Raw genomic sequence first — 16,084 nt, forward strand, 5'->3', positions numbered from 1 at the left:
AAGTGGTAATTTGTGACAGCTTCACATCATCAAAAGAATGTTTCACTTCAACTCCCCTCCCCCAGGAGTTCGTGCTGGATCCACCACTGGAATCAATAGACACTCTTCCTATTCTTTTTGTCACCCTTGATTGTGTAGGGGCTCCCTCGTACAAATAAAGAAGCGGTAATATTACAATCAAGGGGCGCTATATATTAGGTATTTTTTTAGTTACCTACCCCTAACCGCACAGGGCCATCTTTCGTAGAATAAAAAATATTACGTGATATTCCAATCATGAAAGGGGAGAGGATGCTGTAAATATATTTCTTATTCATTTTGTCTGTCCTGCTTATCAAAAATTACTTTCTGTTGGAAGGGTACTGAAATGAGAGGGGCAAAATAAAAAGTCGTACCCCCTCCTACATGGTTGCTTAAATAAGTACTAAAGAAAGCATTTTAAACTAAGATATTTAAGATTTAAACTAGGAAACTAAGATATCCTTACATTATGTAAGGATGGCATATTCAGGATTATTATTATTATTATTATTATTATTATTATTATTATTATTATTATTATTATTATTATTATTATTATTTGAATGTTTTTGGAGCACCGAAATTTTGTGAGACGAACAATGATATGTAGAGGTTTAAGATGGGTGGTCATAGAGGAGGAAAAACCAGGATTTTTCTCTGTCTGACTCTCTAACGTAAAGATTATGTGCTGAAGGTAAGAAGCATCATCATTCTACAATAGGTTGCTTTTACGTAGAATATCAATTACTTGAGTTCTCCTTCGGTCTACTTACCTTATGTAGTAAATTCAAAACAATTTCAATTCAATACAAATACATTGTAAAACTTTTCCGTAATTAAACATCTAGGGAAAATTAAACATTTAATAGGGACATCTGTTATCAAAATATCCAAACACGTAGATAGAAGAGTATCTAGTGAGAAATATTGTAAAACTTTATAAAATTCTCCAAATTAGAATTAACATTTACTGGGAAACATTCGTTATGCGCCAGCGAGCATATGGTGAACAGTGAGCACAGGGGAAATAATTACGAAACTGTTTGCAAACAAAATTAGGGACGCTAATGCAAGTGCGACAACGGCATTTTTTCTTTTTTTGGTATCGTCATGAGTTTTACACATACGTTACAATTTAATTCTTTCCCACATAAAAAAATAAATAAAATAACCGTACTGTAGAGATAAAAATGACAATGGCACTTCCATGGGATCGAATTCGCTACCTTCAGCATACTTACTCATTGCTTTAACTAACTGAGCTATTTGTTTTTTTACGTGAACTGAGCCTGTTCCGGTAAAGACGATATTTCATTACGATCGTCCTACCAATTCGTCCTTTTCCATAGATAATTTCCACTATTTGCTCTATCTTTATGTTAATACTTAGCATAGATTCATATATTTGGAGTTTGCAGATAATGCATATAATAAGACATACTAGAAATATTCGTTAAAAGTTTAGTTTGTAGATTTAATCCACATTTCTCTCAATGACATAGATGTCGCTGCTTCGTGTTGAAATGCAGAATTCCCTCGTGTTCTTGAAAATTTCCCACTTTAGCAGAGTTGGTAATTCTCGAGATTTCTGTCGATTTAATGTTTTTTGCTTCTAATTTCTTTATTTTAAGCTAATATCTAACACAAATATTAAAAACGGGTTTGTTATTAACCTGTCCTGCTGGGGAAACCTTCCGAAATTTCGAACATATAAAGAAAACTGAGATATTTTCAAAAAACTTCAAAATAAAGAGACGCGTCATTTATTTTGCTCATGGTAGTACAACCACCCCCATCGATAACCATATACAATAGCAAAACAAGCCGAGGAATGGATTATATCTACTGATTTCTACTACTTTAATATTCTGGCAATCTTCTAAAGTAATGCGAGAAACCACCCACGTCTGTCTCCCCAATATCCTTTTTGCATCAGTAACCAGCAGCAAATCCACTAAACAAATGCAGTAACTCACCAGACACATTGTGCTTGAGAAGAATGCGGAGAACCAGAAAGAAATGAGGATCACATTAAGAGAAGGATGAATAGCAACAGCTGTCTTAGAATTTGCTTCACAAAGAGTAACATTCTATGGTAAACTTTCGCCTCTGTGGCTACTTTATATTTTCTTACTTTTTATTTTTCTTTCTTTATTTTTTGGAAGAAGATGGAAGAATATAGTATGGTATAATTGATGTTCGATCGTTTAGAGGAGCTGACTGTGGCACTGATCGTTACCTGGTAGCAGCGATTATAAGGAGATTATCGTTGCAAATCCAAAAGGAAATCTTTAGCACCTGAAAAAGGAGATGTTTAATTTAAAGAAACTAGAAGAGAGTCTGGCGACAAACCATTAATTAAAGTATTAATCGGGAAAATACCATTAGGAAGGCCTAGGGGCAGATGGGAAGACAATATTAAAATGGATCTCGCAGAAATAGGAATACAAAGTAGAAACTGGATTCAGTTGGCTAAGGATAGAAGTCAACGGAGAAATTTTGTGAATGTGGCATTGATGCTCCGTGTTTCATCATAGAGCTTTTTAGTTAGTATTCCACCTACCACTTGAAGACCTCACAAAAAATGAAGAGAAACCACATAACTCTCTCTTATCGTAATAAAACTTGCCTTTTTATTTCGAGGTTTGTCAGTAGCAGCAACATTTGAACCGACAATATTCTATTCTTTTTGCTTGGCGAATCTTTCATTTTACGTCACAACATATGCCTTGTAGACTAAAGGAGATGGATGAGTAATGAAATCAAACTTTTATCAAATAATCGGTGGAATGAGAATGTGTAAGAACATTCGAGAATCCAGACAAAATTCAGAAATATGAGTTTTGAACGACAAACTTAAGTTATCTATGATCTAACAAGGATAATAACAGGGGTGAATCTAACAAGGATAATAACAGTAAGAGACGCGGTTGCTCAGTGGTAGAGCGTTCACCCCTGTTAACGCTCTACCACTGAGCAACCGCGTCTCTTCTTTCTGGGTGGGAAAAATAGCTAAGTTTGACTGTGTAGTTCAAGTTACTACCTTTCATTTTCATGAAGATATAGCAATATAGAGTAAATTCTCTTGTGAATAAAGGACAGAAACAGCGTATAATTTAACCACCTGCCTTATAACAATTTTGAAGCACAGAGTAGTGAATGAATCATAGTCACTTTACTTTAAGACTAGGAGTTTATTTCATTCAGCATGTGGCAACATTGTATGGCTGAAGAAAGATTTCGAAACAGAATTTAAAATGTTTGCATTGCAGGAAGAAAAGTCGCTGAGTCATTTTTCAAACAAGTAAAAGTGACTTCTCTTTGACCTAGCGAAGAAAGCCTTTCCTTCCAGCAATGTCCACAGGCATCTTCTGTACATACTAGCATCAGAATTCATGTTGTTCTGCTACTGAAATAGGTCGCATTGTTGCAACCTCACTACCATCATTTGCACCAAAATTTATTCAGCGGTGTTTCGAAAATGGTACAAGAAATGATAACTGAATAACGAAAACGATACAAGAACTTTCATTTGATAGTTGAAAGTAAGGAATGGTCACTTAAACCAAAAAATAGTAAAATAAAAGTTACTTTAAATGGGAAATATTAGTTAAAATATAACGTAAGTATGTCAAACTTAACTTACTATCAAATAGTATTTTTCTATTCCTCAAATATCCCCTCTAAAATGACTCTATTATTCTTTATGCTCTCCTTATGCTATTTATTATTTTCTTCCATTATGTACTTGAACTAATATACCACAGACAGTTTCAGACAGCACCAATATTAAAAAGTGACTATAAACTGAAACAAACCTGTTCTCAACTTTTGATCGCACTACTTCAGCCTTTCCCAACCTTTTCCACACTGCGGTCCCCTTTAGAGTCTACTATACATGTGAAGGACCCTTGCAATATATACGCTCACGGTTAGTATTTACTTTTTTCCTCATGTTAGTGATATATATATATATATATGGGTGTGGGTGTTTTTGTTTTTCTTTGCAGTGGTAATCATGTTAGAGTGATATGATGCCTTTTCCGTAATCGAGTGGTCCTGGTTTTCAAACCTGGGGCCAGACACCTTAACTAAGATGTAACAACATAAGCTATGGGTAGGGTGCAGGGCGAAAGGAGAAGAGTGTATGTACTACAGAAAATAGCTTAGTCAAGTTTTTTTTGACAAATGAAAGAATGCCGAGCAACAATTTCTGATTCCCTCTTTCGTTTTCGAGTCACCTATTGTGTCAAAGAGGATTTTCGTTTGAAGATATTTTAAAAACATACATCAATCTCTACACGCTTTTTGGGTCTGTCAAAAAAAAAAAAAAAAAAAAAAAGTTGGCGTATAGGATTTTTGTAGGTCGAATATCACTTCTCACGCAAATTGACTTCGATTATTAAAGTTAAAGTGGTGTATTTTTCAGATTGGCTTACTGACCCTCTGAGATCGTTTTGCGGACCCCAGGTTGGGAAGTGTGCTGCTCTACTTCAGTTATAAACATATCATTTAACTAGCTAAGAACAGTTATTGGATTACTATTTTAGTCATTCTAATATTCTTCTGGTTTCTTCTGTGCCGTCCTAGTATTCTATGGAGTAAAATTACCTTAATTCTTCATAAAAACCTTTCTTGGACCTACCAGTCACCAAGGAAGAACCTTCCCATTTATTTCCTTATTCTTCTTTATTCTATTAAATAATTTCATAGGTTTTTTCCCTACATATTTACTAGTTCAAGTCACTTAACATTCACTTTAACTTTCCCTCTTGCTCTTTGATTAAGCTTTATGGTGGAATTTATCATACTCAACATATATTTGCCCATCCTTTTCCCTTAGAGACCCGAACTTCTCTTATACCTTTTATAATTTGTATTGAAATAATCAGTAACATTATCCGACCAGATACTCTAGCTGTTCGGTTAATAGCAAAGATAATTTCAGGTGATGTACTCTTAACACTATTAGGTAATACGGGTCTTTCTCTATCCCGATCCATATTTTCACTACTAATAGTAGGTTACATTACTTTAGTAATATTAGGATCTGCGGTTGCAGTAATTCAATCTTATGTATTTCCAGTACTAGTTACACTATATTCAAGAGAAGTTACATATCACCCTTATCATCTAGTAGATCAAAGACTTTGGCCTCTTACTGGTGGACTAGCAGCTTGAATTACTACTACCGGACTCACCAAATCATTTCATCAATATGACCCTTCCTTATTCTTCCCTGGAATATTAATTATATTAATGATTATAATCCAATGGTGATGGGATGTGACTCGAGAAGGTACTTATCAGCGTCTTCACACCATTCAAGTAATACTAGGTCTTCGATGAAATGAACCTCTGTTTATTATCTCAGAAGCATTCTTCTTCATTTCATTTCTTTGAGCCTTCTTTCATAGAAAACTAGCTCTAGCAGTAGAAATTGTATCATTTTGACCCTCTACAGGAATTGTACCATTTAATCCTATATATGTTCCTCTTTTAAATAATGCTATCTTTCTTGCTACAGGAGTTACTGTGACATGAACTCATCATACATTAATAGAAGCAAACCATACTCAAGCAACACAAGGTCTTTTGTTGACAGTCCTTCTAACTAACTAACTCTATGGCCTATGGAACCCGGAGGTTCAATGCCGCGTTCACAAAGGCTCTCCATTGACTTCTCTATTAGCCAATTTGATTCAGTTTCTACTTTGTATTCCCATTTCTGCGAGACTCATCTTTATATTGTCCTCCCATTTGCGCCTAGGTCTTCTTAATGGTCGTTTTTCGGTCGATCTTCCAGTTAAGACTTTGAAAGCGTTCCTACTTTCTTCTTTCTACATGACCTGCCCACCTGAGCCTCATAGACTTGATGACCCTGACAATGTTTGGTAAACTGTATAAATTGAGTAGTTCTTCGTTTTGAAGTTTCCGCCATTCCCCATTCCCGTTTCTCTTGGGTACGAATATTCGTCTCAGGATCTTATTCTCAAATACTTTCAGTCTACGTTCTTCCCTCAGAGTAAGCGACCATGTTTCACAACCATACAGAACAACAGGTATGATTATATTTCACGGCTGTACAAGCATACGAATACTATGAAGCCCCATTTACTATTGCAGACGCTGTGTATAATTCAATATTGTTCTTAGCAACAGGATTCCATGGCTTTCATATTACCGGTATTATTGGATCTACATTCCTAGTTACCTGTTTACTATGACACCTTCTATCCCACTTCTCCTCTATATATCACATTGGGTTTGAAGCTGCTGCTTGATACTGGCATTTTGTAGTGTAGTATAACTATTCCTTTATACAGATCTTCCTGTAGATCTATTTCTATTTATTGACGAGGAGGTTACCCTATAAAGTACAGTATATTTGACTTTCAATCAAAAATATCACATTGATGAAACAGGTAATAAACACCATTGTAACAACCGCATTATCATTTGCTTAATTGTTATAGGCATTTCAACTCTGCTTTAAAAAAATCAATGCCCGCGAAAAAAGATTATCCTTTGAATGTGGGTTTGACCTCAAATCATTAGCTCGAATTCCTTTCTCTTTACGATTCTTCCTCACTGCAATTATTTTTCTAATTTTTGATGTCGAAATTACCCTCCTTCTACCAATGACAATGGTCACTAGTGAGATTTACATTTTTATTAATTCTCCTCTTAGAACTCTATCATGAATGAAATCAAGGGTTCCTAACATGAGCAGACTAGGGATAATAGTTAAATATAATATTTGGGTTGCACCCAAAAGGTATTGTTATCAACGTATCTCAAATAAGAAGCAAATATGGTTACAATAACCCTTATTTACATTAACTTAGTTGAAGCCAAAAAGAGGCATTTCACTATTAACGATATTGTTCAGATTTCAATCTTCATACATTATACACTTAATAAGAGGCTGCTATCATCTATCTTTAGCGGGGAAGTCCGTTAACATCTCTTACTTCTAAATATAACTCCCTTAGCATACAACTCATTACGTTACCTTTTTGAGGTAAAAAGGAGAGCAATTCTCAGGGAGTAAGTACTTAGAGAAATTATTTCTTCTTAGCATCTTCAATACTATGTTTTATAATAAGCTATCTAAATTTAGATAAATAAATATAAAAAAACAAAGAAAAATAGTAAAAATTAAAAAAATAGCAAATACATTTTAAATAGGTTTTTTTTGTGATTGATATATCAATACTGAACCATTCTTAAAATTCTCATATATTCTCTGAGCACTCAGTCACTCACTTCAACCGTGTCCCCCCAACATGTAAAGGAATCTTAATGTTATAATTAGTTGAAAGATAGGGTAAAAATCACACACTTCCATTTATCGCAAAATTACATAACATTTTATAGACATTAAAGGTTGAAGAACAGTATAGCTTGTTATTCTAAACATAAGCCCACAGCTCTAACAGGTAAAGCACCTATTTCCAAATATAAACATAATATAAAGGTAACAAAGAAAGTTCCGTCTCTTTTTGTGGAGGTATGTGTTCAATTGGCCCTCACATTTAATCGAGAGTTGAATGCAAATGGAGTTAATGAAAAGGTCAGTGGGTATGTCCAATATACTACCTGATTCTGGTAGTTCAGTTACAATTTGAACTTGAGTAAAGACAGAGTGAATATGGGACATTCACAGAGCGTCATAAGGGCGTCTATGCTGAACGAGTTCAAATTGGGGTCAAACTCCACTGCAGCAGGGCAGAAGATATGCTAGGCCTTTGATGACGGTGTCGTGACTACCCACATGATTTGATTCCGGGCCAGAAGGTAACGCGAGCAGATACCTGTGTTTCTTTGGGGTCTTGTCTGACGAAGAAGCTATTTCTGGACAGAGTATTGACATGTGATGAGAAGTGGGTCCTGAAGTGGGACACTCCACGGCGCCGTCATCATTGGTTAGCTTCCCATGAACCGGCTCCAAAACAGTCGAATTCAATACTGCACCAGAAGAAGGTCCTTCTGTGTGCGTCAGGAACTGCTACCAGATGGTCATAGAATCAAATGTCATAGAAGGTCTGTGTACTGTCAACAGTTGAGCGGTGTTCAAGAAAAACCCATAATTAAGGAGTCAGCAATTCTGAGTTGCAAAGGAATCCTCTTGTTATAGGACAACACTAAGTCCCATGTGACTAGCATGACGCGACACGCCATTCTACGCCTTGGATGGGAAACATTATTGCATCCCCCATACTCTCAGAATATTACACCGTCCGATTATCACCTATTCCATTCCTTGGACAATCATCTTACAGGCTGCCAATTTAAATTTCTACTAGGGGTGCAAAATGCACTTGATACATTCTTCTCTTCACATCCCACCAAGTTCTACCGAGATGGAATCCATGGCCTTCCAGAACATTGGCAGAGGATCGTCGATGCTGATGGAAACTATTTTGCATCTTCCAGGCACGTCTTAGCTGACATGTCGATGTTCGAAGGTGGTGGGTGAAAAAGCGACAGAAATTTCTTGCACTGACAAGTGAGAAAAATCCGTTCTCCGGATAGTGGTATATTGTACAAATATACGGAATCCTCTTGCTTACTACAGAAATCAGTACGAAGCATATGTTATCCGTATGCTACGTAGACACTGCCCTTAGGTGTTACATCATGCCGTTGCAGGATATCTAACAGTCTTCCCTATATTACATACATATATGTATGTTACCTTTGTCAGCTATATGTTATTTACGTCCATTTGTATGGAGATCCTGACCGCCTATATTGTTTCATACGGAAAATACGTACAGATGGAACACTTATACAGAGTGTTTCAAAACAACACCGACAACGTTTGGGAGGTGATTCCTGACACCAAGATAAGACAAAAAGTATAGATCAACCTGGTTGCACAAATGCTTCCTTTCGAAGTTATAGGCTACCAAAAACATGAAAATATGAACTTTAAATTTCCATAGCTGCAAAACTATGAAAGCTATCGCAGTCGTGTCAAGATTTCACTTAGGAGCTAACATGTGGCCTACCCCCGCAAAAAAAAAAAAAAAAAAAAGTTTCAGAATACTGCGGTACTTTCGCAACAATTTTTATGGAGGGAGCTTGGCTTCGAGCATTTAATTGAAACTACTCAAAAACTACCTCTACAAAAATTGTTGCGGAAGTGCTCAGAATTCTGAAACATGAACATTTGGATAGGGCACACAGTAGTTCCTAAGTGAAGTCTAGACCCGAGTACATGGAGAACGTACTTCAAAATATGTTCGTAAACAAGTGTATGGCGCTTGCTCCAGTTATAGAAACCTGTTTCTCTAGAGAATGTCTAGCGGTTGGATGATCCTTATTGTAAGTTCTGTTTTCCCTTTTTCCTGGATTTCAAGTCAGTGCTTATAGATGGAACCACCACCCAAGCAATATTATTTTATAGCCTCATTCAGACATGTATATTTATTTTCTCCTCAGTCCATAACAGCTACCTTCGATAATCGACTCATAATGAATGCGGTTTTCCGGCAACATTCAAGAAAATTCCTTGGAAAATGTTATGTAATAAAATCAAATTGCTTCTGGTGGTGGCTTCATCTTGGAGAGTTATCAAGGTGTGATTGCAATCATTTCAGCGTCCCAAGATTAGGTTCCATACTTTAAACTAACTGAAAGGGTTGAAATTAATCTCTTCCGGTTTCGGTGTTTATCGTCATAGAACGAAAACAGTAACATACATTGAGAAACGGTTTTCCGCAATCGATTGAGGATCTCAAGAGAACATACCACTACAACCCACAACACTCTACTAAAACTAGAAGGGGTTGAAATTTATAAAGGTAACCAAGAAAGATATGTCATTTTCTGTGGAAGTCTGTGTTCAATTGGCTCTCACATTCAACCGTGAGTTGAATGCAAATGGAGTTAAAGAAAAGGTCAGTTGTTGGTGTGGGTAAATCCAACATACTACCTGGTGGTGGCAGTTCAGTTACAGCGTGAACTTGCGTAAGGACAGTGTACCTCCACAGAGCATCATAAGGGCATGTATGCTGTACGAGTTCAAACTGGGATCAAACGCCACTGCAGCAGGGCAGAAGATACATCAAGTCTTTGGTGAGAGTGTCGTGACTACGCGAACAGTGCAGCGGTGGTTTAACAAGATTAAGAACGGTGACGAAACACTGGAAGACACACCACGTGCCGGAAGACCAACACATGTATAAAATTAAGGTCTTCAGGCAGCAATTGAGGCGAACAGTGGCCAAATATGTGAAGGACTAGGACTACAATTCAGTGTGAGTAAAGAAACCATTCGGCAGCATCTCCATCAACTTGGGAAGCACTACAAATTGGGTCGATGGGTCCCACATGATTTGACTCCGGACCAAAAGGTAACGCGAGCAGACACCTGAGTTTCTATGCTGTCTCGTCTGAGAAAGGAGCCATTTCTGGACATGGTGTTGTATGATGAGAAGTGGTGATCTGTGTATGAAGCTCTACGGCGCCATCATCATTGGTTAGCATCCCATGAACCGGTTCCAAAACAGCCGAAACCAGCACTGCACCAGAAGGTCGTACTGTGTGTTTGGTTGACTGCTCGCGGTATCGTGCATCGGGACTTGCCAGTAGCTGAACAGAGCACCAATGCAACTATGTACTGTCAGGAGTTGAGCCATGTTCAAGAAAAACTCAAAACTCTGGAGCCAGCACTTCTGAATCACAAAGGGGTCCTTCTGTTACAGGACAACGCTAAGCCCCACGTGGCTAGGATGACCCAGGACACCATTCTACGCCTTGGATGGGAAGCACTATTGCATCCACCATACTCCTCTTACGCTGCACTGTCTGTTTATCACCTGTTCCATTCCTTGGACAATCACCTTGGAGGATGTCAGTTGAAATCCCTAATAGAGGTGCAAAATTCACTTGATATCTTCTTTGCTTCACGGCGCACAATGTTCTACCGCGATGGAATCCATGGCCTTACAGAACGTTGACAGTGGGTCTTCGATACTGATGGTGCAATTTTGGTTCCCCAGGTAGTCTCGTGTGATATAAATGTTCGAAGGTGATGGGTGAAAAAGCGAAAGCACTTCTTTGGTTACCTGTATATTGCTACGCACGGCCTGGTAAAGATCTCTATAGAGTAAGAGATATTGAGATGCGTTTTATTTACAATCGGTTCCGCTTCCCATGAATAGATTTCATCTTTTCCGTTCTGTTCAAACTAAAAGTGCTTGAAGTTAGTCATTTTCGGTTTCAAAATGTATTACTATAGAATAGAAGTAGAAATAGACAGCTTCAAACAATTTTTGCAATATTTACATCTTAATCGTATATATGCCGTCACAACACTGTGTCAAAAGCGGAAGTAGTTGCATTTACTAGTACTCCCTTTTTAAGATTTCCATAGAAAAAAAACTGTAAAAGATATGGAGAAGTGTTTTTTGTCATCTATTTAGAGTCCCAAATTTAGGCTCTATCTTCTTCCTTGATACTCTATGCAAACCGGAAGCTCTTCAAATTGATGATTTTTAATTTCAACGTTTATCTCTGTAGAAGAAAAAGAGAAAAGGATAGCGAATAATGGCTTTTTGATATGGATTCAGCGTCCGAGGAACAGGTTCTATCTTTGATCTTATTACTGTGTTACAACCAGTAGTTATCGATGCACCACTTTAAGCTTGACTATTGAATTTGCAGAGATTGGGAGACTTAGTTTTACACTATGAACATATGCTCACTTGTTATACTTCTGAACTATGCTATGCGTAAGTGTCCTTCCATCCGTCTATCTGTTGACAGATATGAGAGCAAAAGCAGTAAGAGATATCGACAAGAGATTCTTGCAATCGATTCTGCGTCCAGAGGCTGGGTTCCATCTCGTGCGTTAACCTTCTATTAAAACCGGAAGTTGTTCAAATGAGCCATTTCCGATTTCAATGTTTATTACTGTAGAACAAAAACGGTAACAGATAGCGAGAAGTAGACTTTTGCAAACAATTCAGGTTCTAAAGACTACATATCAAAACTATTTACAACAATCTACCACAATCAGAAGTGGTTCAAATTTACTATTACTTCCCTTTTCAATACTGATTTCCAAAGAGCAAAAAGGCAAAAAAATAAATAAATAAATAAATAAAATAAAATAAAATAAAATAAAAAATAATAAATAAATAAATAAATAAATAAATAAAAATGTCAATATGAGGATTCTTGTAATCTATTCAATGTTCCCAAGAATAGGTTCTATGTTTTCCGTTGAAGCTCTATTCAAACTGGAAGTGCTTAAAATTAGCCATTTCCAGTTTCTAATAGAACAAATAGGATAACAAGAAGTAAGGAGCGTCTTTTTAAACAATTCTGAGTCTCGAAACATTATGACAATGAACAACAATCTAGAGAAACAGAAAGTGGTTCAAATAGACTATTACTTCCGGTTGCAATCCTTATTTCTATAGAGTTAAAACGCTAAGAGATATCGAGATGCGATTAAACCCTCTGCTCAAACGGAAGTGGTAAGGACCTTCTTGACCTCCTTAAAAATTATTATATATCGTTTCTTCAGACTTTGTTGACCATCTGTCGGTCTCTATATTACCGTAGTTGCTTATTTTGACATGGATTCCAGTGTCAGCAACAACAGGCACGTCTTCAAAAACAGCTGTGCCATTTTCTGAACATTTGAGGTGTGTAGTCGAAAAATTTAATAAACCACATTGCAATTTTATATACACCTGATGTACTTAGCTCAAATTCTATTTAATCACCATAATAATTATTAACAATTTGAGCACAAAAACTTATTGGACAAAGAACAATTAAAAAGGGAAATTAGAGCAGATTGTTGAAAGATGCGATTTTGAACATTACTTTATGACTTCAGTTGCTTTTTCTTCAACAATTTGGTTCTTGTGTGTGAACTCTTTCGAAAAGTCGTGATCAAAAGTAGCAACTTTCTTCCAAAGAAAAAGCTCGACTTTTTAAAAGAGCATATAGCTTCTGTTCCATCCAAAACGTACAAAAAGTAACCTCTCAAGTATATATAAACTACATATAAAATAATTAGAAACGTCTCTAAACTGAACGTCATGCAACATCAAAAAGTGAGCAGAATGTTAAACTTCAAATTGTTAAAAAAAAAAAAAAAAAAAAAACGTAAAATATAGGCCTACGTATTTTACTAAATGTAATACTATGATCAATAAGTCAATTTACTTTTCCAACATCTATTTCCTCCAGTTAATAATATAATGTAAACTACCACTGACGTACTGTAAGTGGAAAATTAAGTAAATTCCAAATAAATAAAACGGCCCAGTTATTTCAGTGTAAAACTAGATGTTTAACTTTCCTTCTCCATGCAGCCATCGGGTTTAAAAATGAAACCGCCTCTTAGTATGAACTTTGCGAGCCATCTAGGGACAGGAGTTTAAACTATTTCCAGGATTTCATTTGCGTTGAAACTATATAGCCAATTGACGTTTCGAGTTTGTTGTTTGTAGCAGCTGTCTTGCGTCATCGGAGAAATTCAACTGTATAGTTGAACCCCTTTCGGGAGAAATTTTGAGGTGGAAAGGTAATATATGAATATTTTATTCTATATTATTGATGTTCAGTGGCGTATTTAGGGGGGCTTCCGGGCTTAAGCCCCCCCGAAATCTTACTTACTATAGTAAAGTATATGAAATATCTTGCAGAATTTTCACATTTTCAGGCAAAGCCCCCCCCCCCCCAAAAGTTAGCAAAGCCCCCCGAAAGAAAATCGTAAATACGCCACTGTTGATGCTGTATGTGTTTCCGTCGTATTATCTATCATAAATATGTTATATTTATTTGAAAATATATGTGGTTTCAGATTAAAACTATTGGACAACAATGACGTTATAGTACACATTATTTCCCGTAGGTTTTACCACTTTGGTTAGAATTCATACATTTTCTTGGAATATTTATTTGTATTTCTTATAGAAATTAATATTCCCCAGTGACGGAAACCGTATATAGTGTAATAAAATTTGATGTCAGTTGTCAATTTGATGGCACCCCCTTGATGTGACTATTGTAATGCATTTCTGATTCATAAAGAACTGTGAGAAGCCAATCTCTTTGAAGCAGTTCCGACTTGCTGTATTTCTGGGACGATTGGAACACCAACATACCAAATTCCCGGAAAGGAGAGCAAAAGCAATATCTCAGTAAACATAGTCATATATTCCACTGGAAACAAGTTTTACAAAAGCTTCACATATGCCGGTAAGAGGAACATCTCGCAGATGTGCATTCTGTAACACTGCACAGGAGCCTCATCGAACGCGAACACTGTGCAATACCTGCAATATTGGACTCTGTATAAGAAAAACCACCATAATAATTGCTTTGATCTGTACCACCATAAGAAAGTGCAATGCTAGATATAGCCTGGTGGTTGCAAGATGAACCACAACATTTGGTTCGTGTAAATGTTACCACAATATATCCGTTACTGTGATATTACAGCTTTTCTATTAGTATCATCACCTATTTAGCAATATATTTACTTTAGTGTAGTAAAAATGTAATAGCAGTTATTGTACAGTGGTTTCAGAGTGAAATCACGACATTTGGCAACACTGTAATTATTACTTCAAAATTTTATTGTAATATTACTTCTTTTAGTGTCATAATAAAGATATATTTCATTAAACGTTTTCTTTCTCTTCATAAATTTATTCTTTGGGAAGCAAAGGGTTAAAGGTGCTGAAATTAAAGGACCTTGGGTGCTGGGAGAGTGTTTGTATTACTGAGTAAATATATCATAAAAGTATGCTGTATATGTACCGTAAATTTAAAGAGCCTAAGACCGTAGTCAATAATCCTCGAAGCTCGCATATACCTTTTGCAGTTTTTTAACTGTTCCGGTTCTCCCAGTCTATACCTCATACAATTTTATATTTGCCGTCTTCTTCCGATATTAACTTGTGTCCGTGTTAGTCTCGTTTTGCTCTTTGCTTATCCACTGATGAGCCATATGGCTCGAGAGTTCACTGCTTTAATGCAATGCTGTGTAATGTACGCAGTATTTTTGTAGTAAATTTGCAGGTACAGTAGAGGCCGGTAATCTGAATATCCGGTTAATTCGAATAAGTCCGAAAGAAATTTTTGTGGCGAAAATACGACGTATGTGAAGTTGCCCCCCACTTTCAAATTTCGATTCGAAACCGAAGCCAATCGTTTGTTTTTTGCTTGTTATTGATTGCTTTGAAGAAAAAATAGTTTGTTTCGAAAAACTACAGAAATATTCAAAAATAAAGTTGAGGTGCCAACTTCACACAAGCACCCACTTTCGAAACCGAAGCTAATCGTTTCTTTTTCGTTTGTTATTGATTGTTTCGAAGAAAAATTAGTTTGTTTTGAAAAATTTACGGACATATTCACAAAATAAAGTTGGGGGGCCAACTTCACGCTGCCCCCACTTTCAAATTTCGACTCGAAACCAACGCCAATCGTTTGTTATTGATTGCTTTGAAGAAAAAATCGTTTGTTTCGAAAAAGTTACGATTTTCTATAAATAAAATTTAGGGGTGGGCAACTTCAAGCTGGGCTTCCTAGTTTTAAATTTCGAATCAAAACCGAAGCCAAGTGTTTGTTTTTCGTTTTTTAATGACAGTTTAAGAAAAAATCGTTTGTTTCGATAAACGTACAGACATATTCACAAAATAAAGTTGTAGGGGGCCAACTTTACGCTGGCCCCCAACTTTCAAATTTCGACCCGAAACTGAAGCCAATCGTTTGTTTTTTGTTTGTTATAGATTGTTTTGAAGAAAAATTCGTTTGTTTCGTAAAAAGTTACGGAGATTTTCACTAAATAAAATTTAGGGGTGGGCAACTTCACGCTTTGCTCCCTAGTTTGAAATTTCGAATCGAAACCGAAGCCAATCGTTTGTTATTGTTTGTTTTGAAGGAAAGTAGGTGTGTTTCGAAAAACGTATGGACATATTCACAGAATAAAGTTGGGAGGGCCAACTTCACGCTGCCCCAACTTGCAAATTTCGATTCGAAACCGAAGCCAATCGTTTGTTTTACGTTTGTTATTGGTTGTTTTGAA

This window comes from Thermobia domestica, chromosome 5 (genome assembly GCF_964235325.1).
Source record: "Thermobia domestica chromosome 5, izTheDome1.hap1.1, whole genome shotgun sequence".
NCBI lineage: Eukaryota > Metazoa > Arthropoda > Insecta > Zygentoma > Lepismatidae > Thermobia > Thermobia domestica.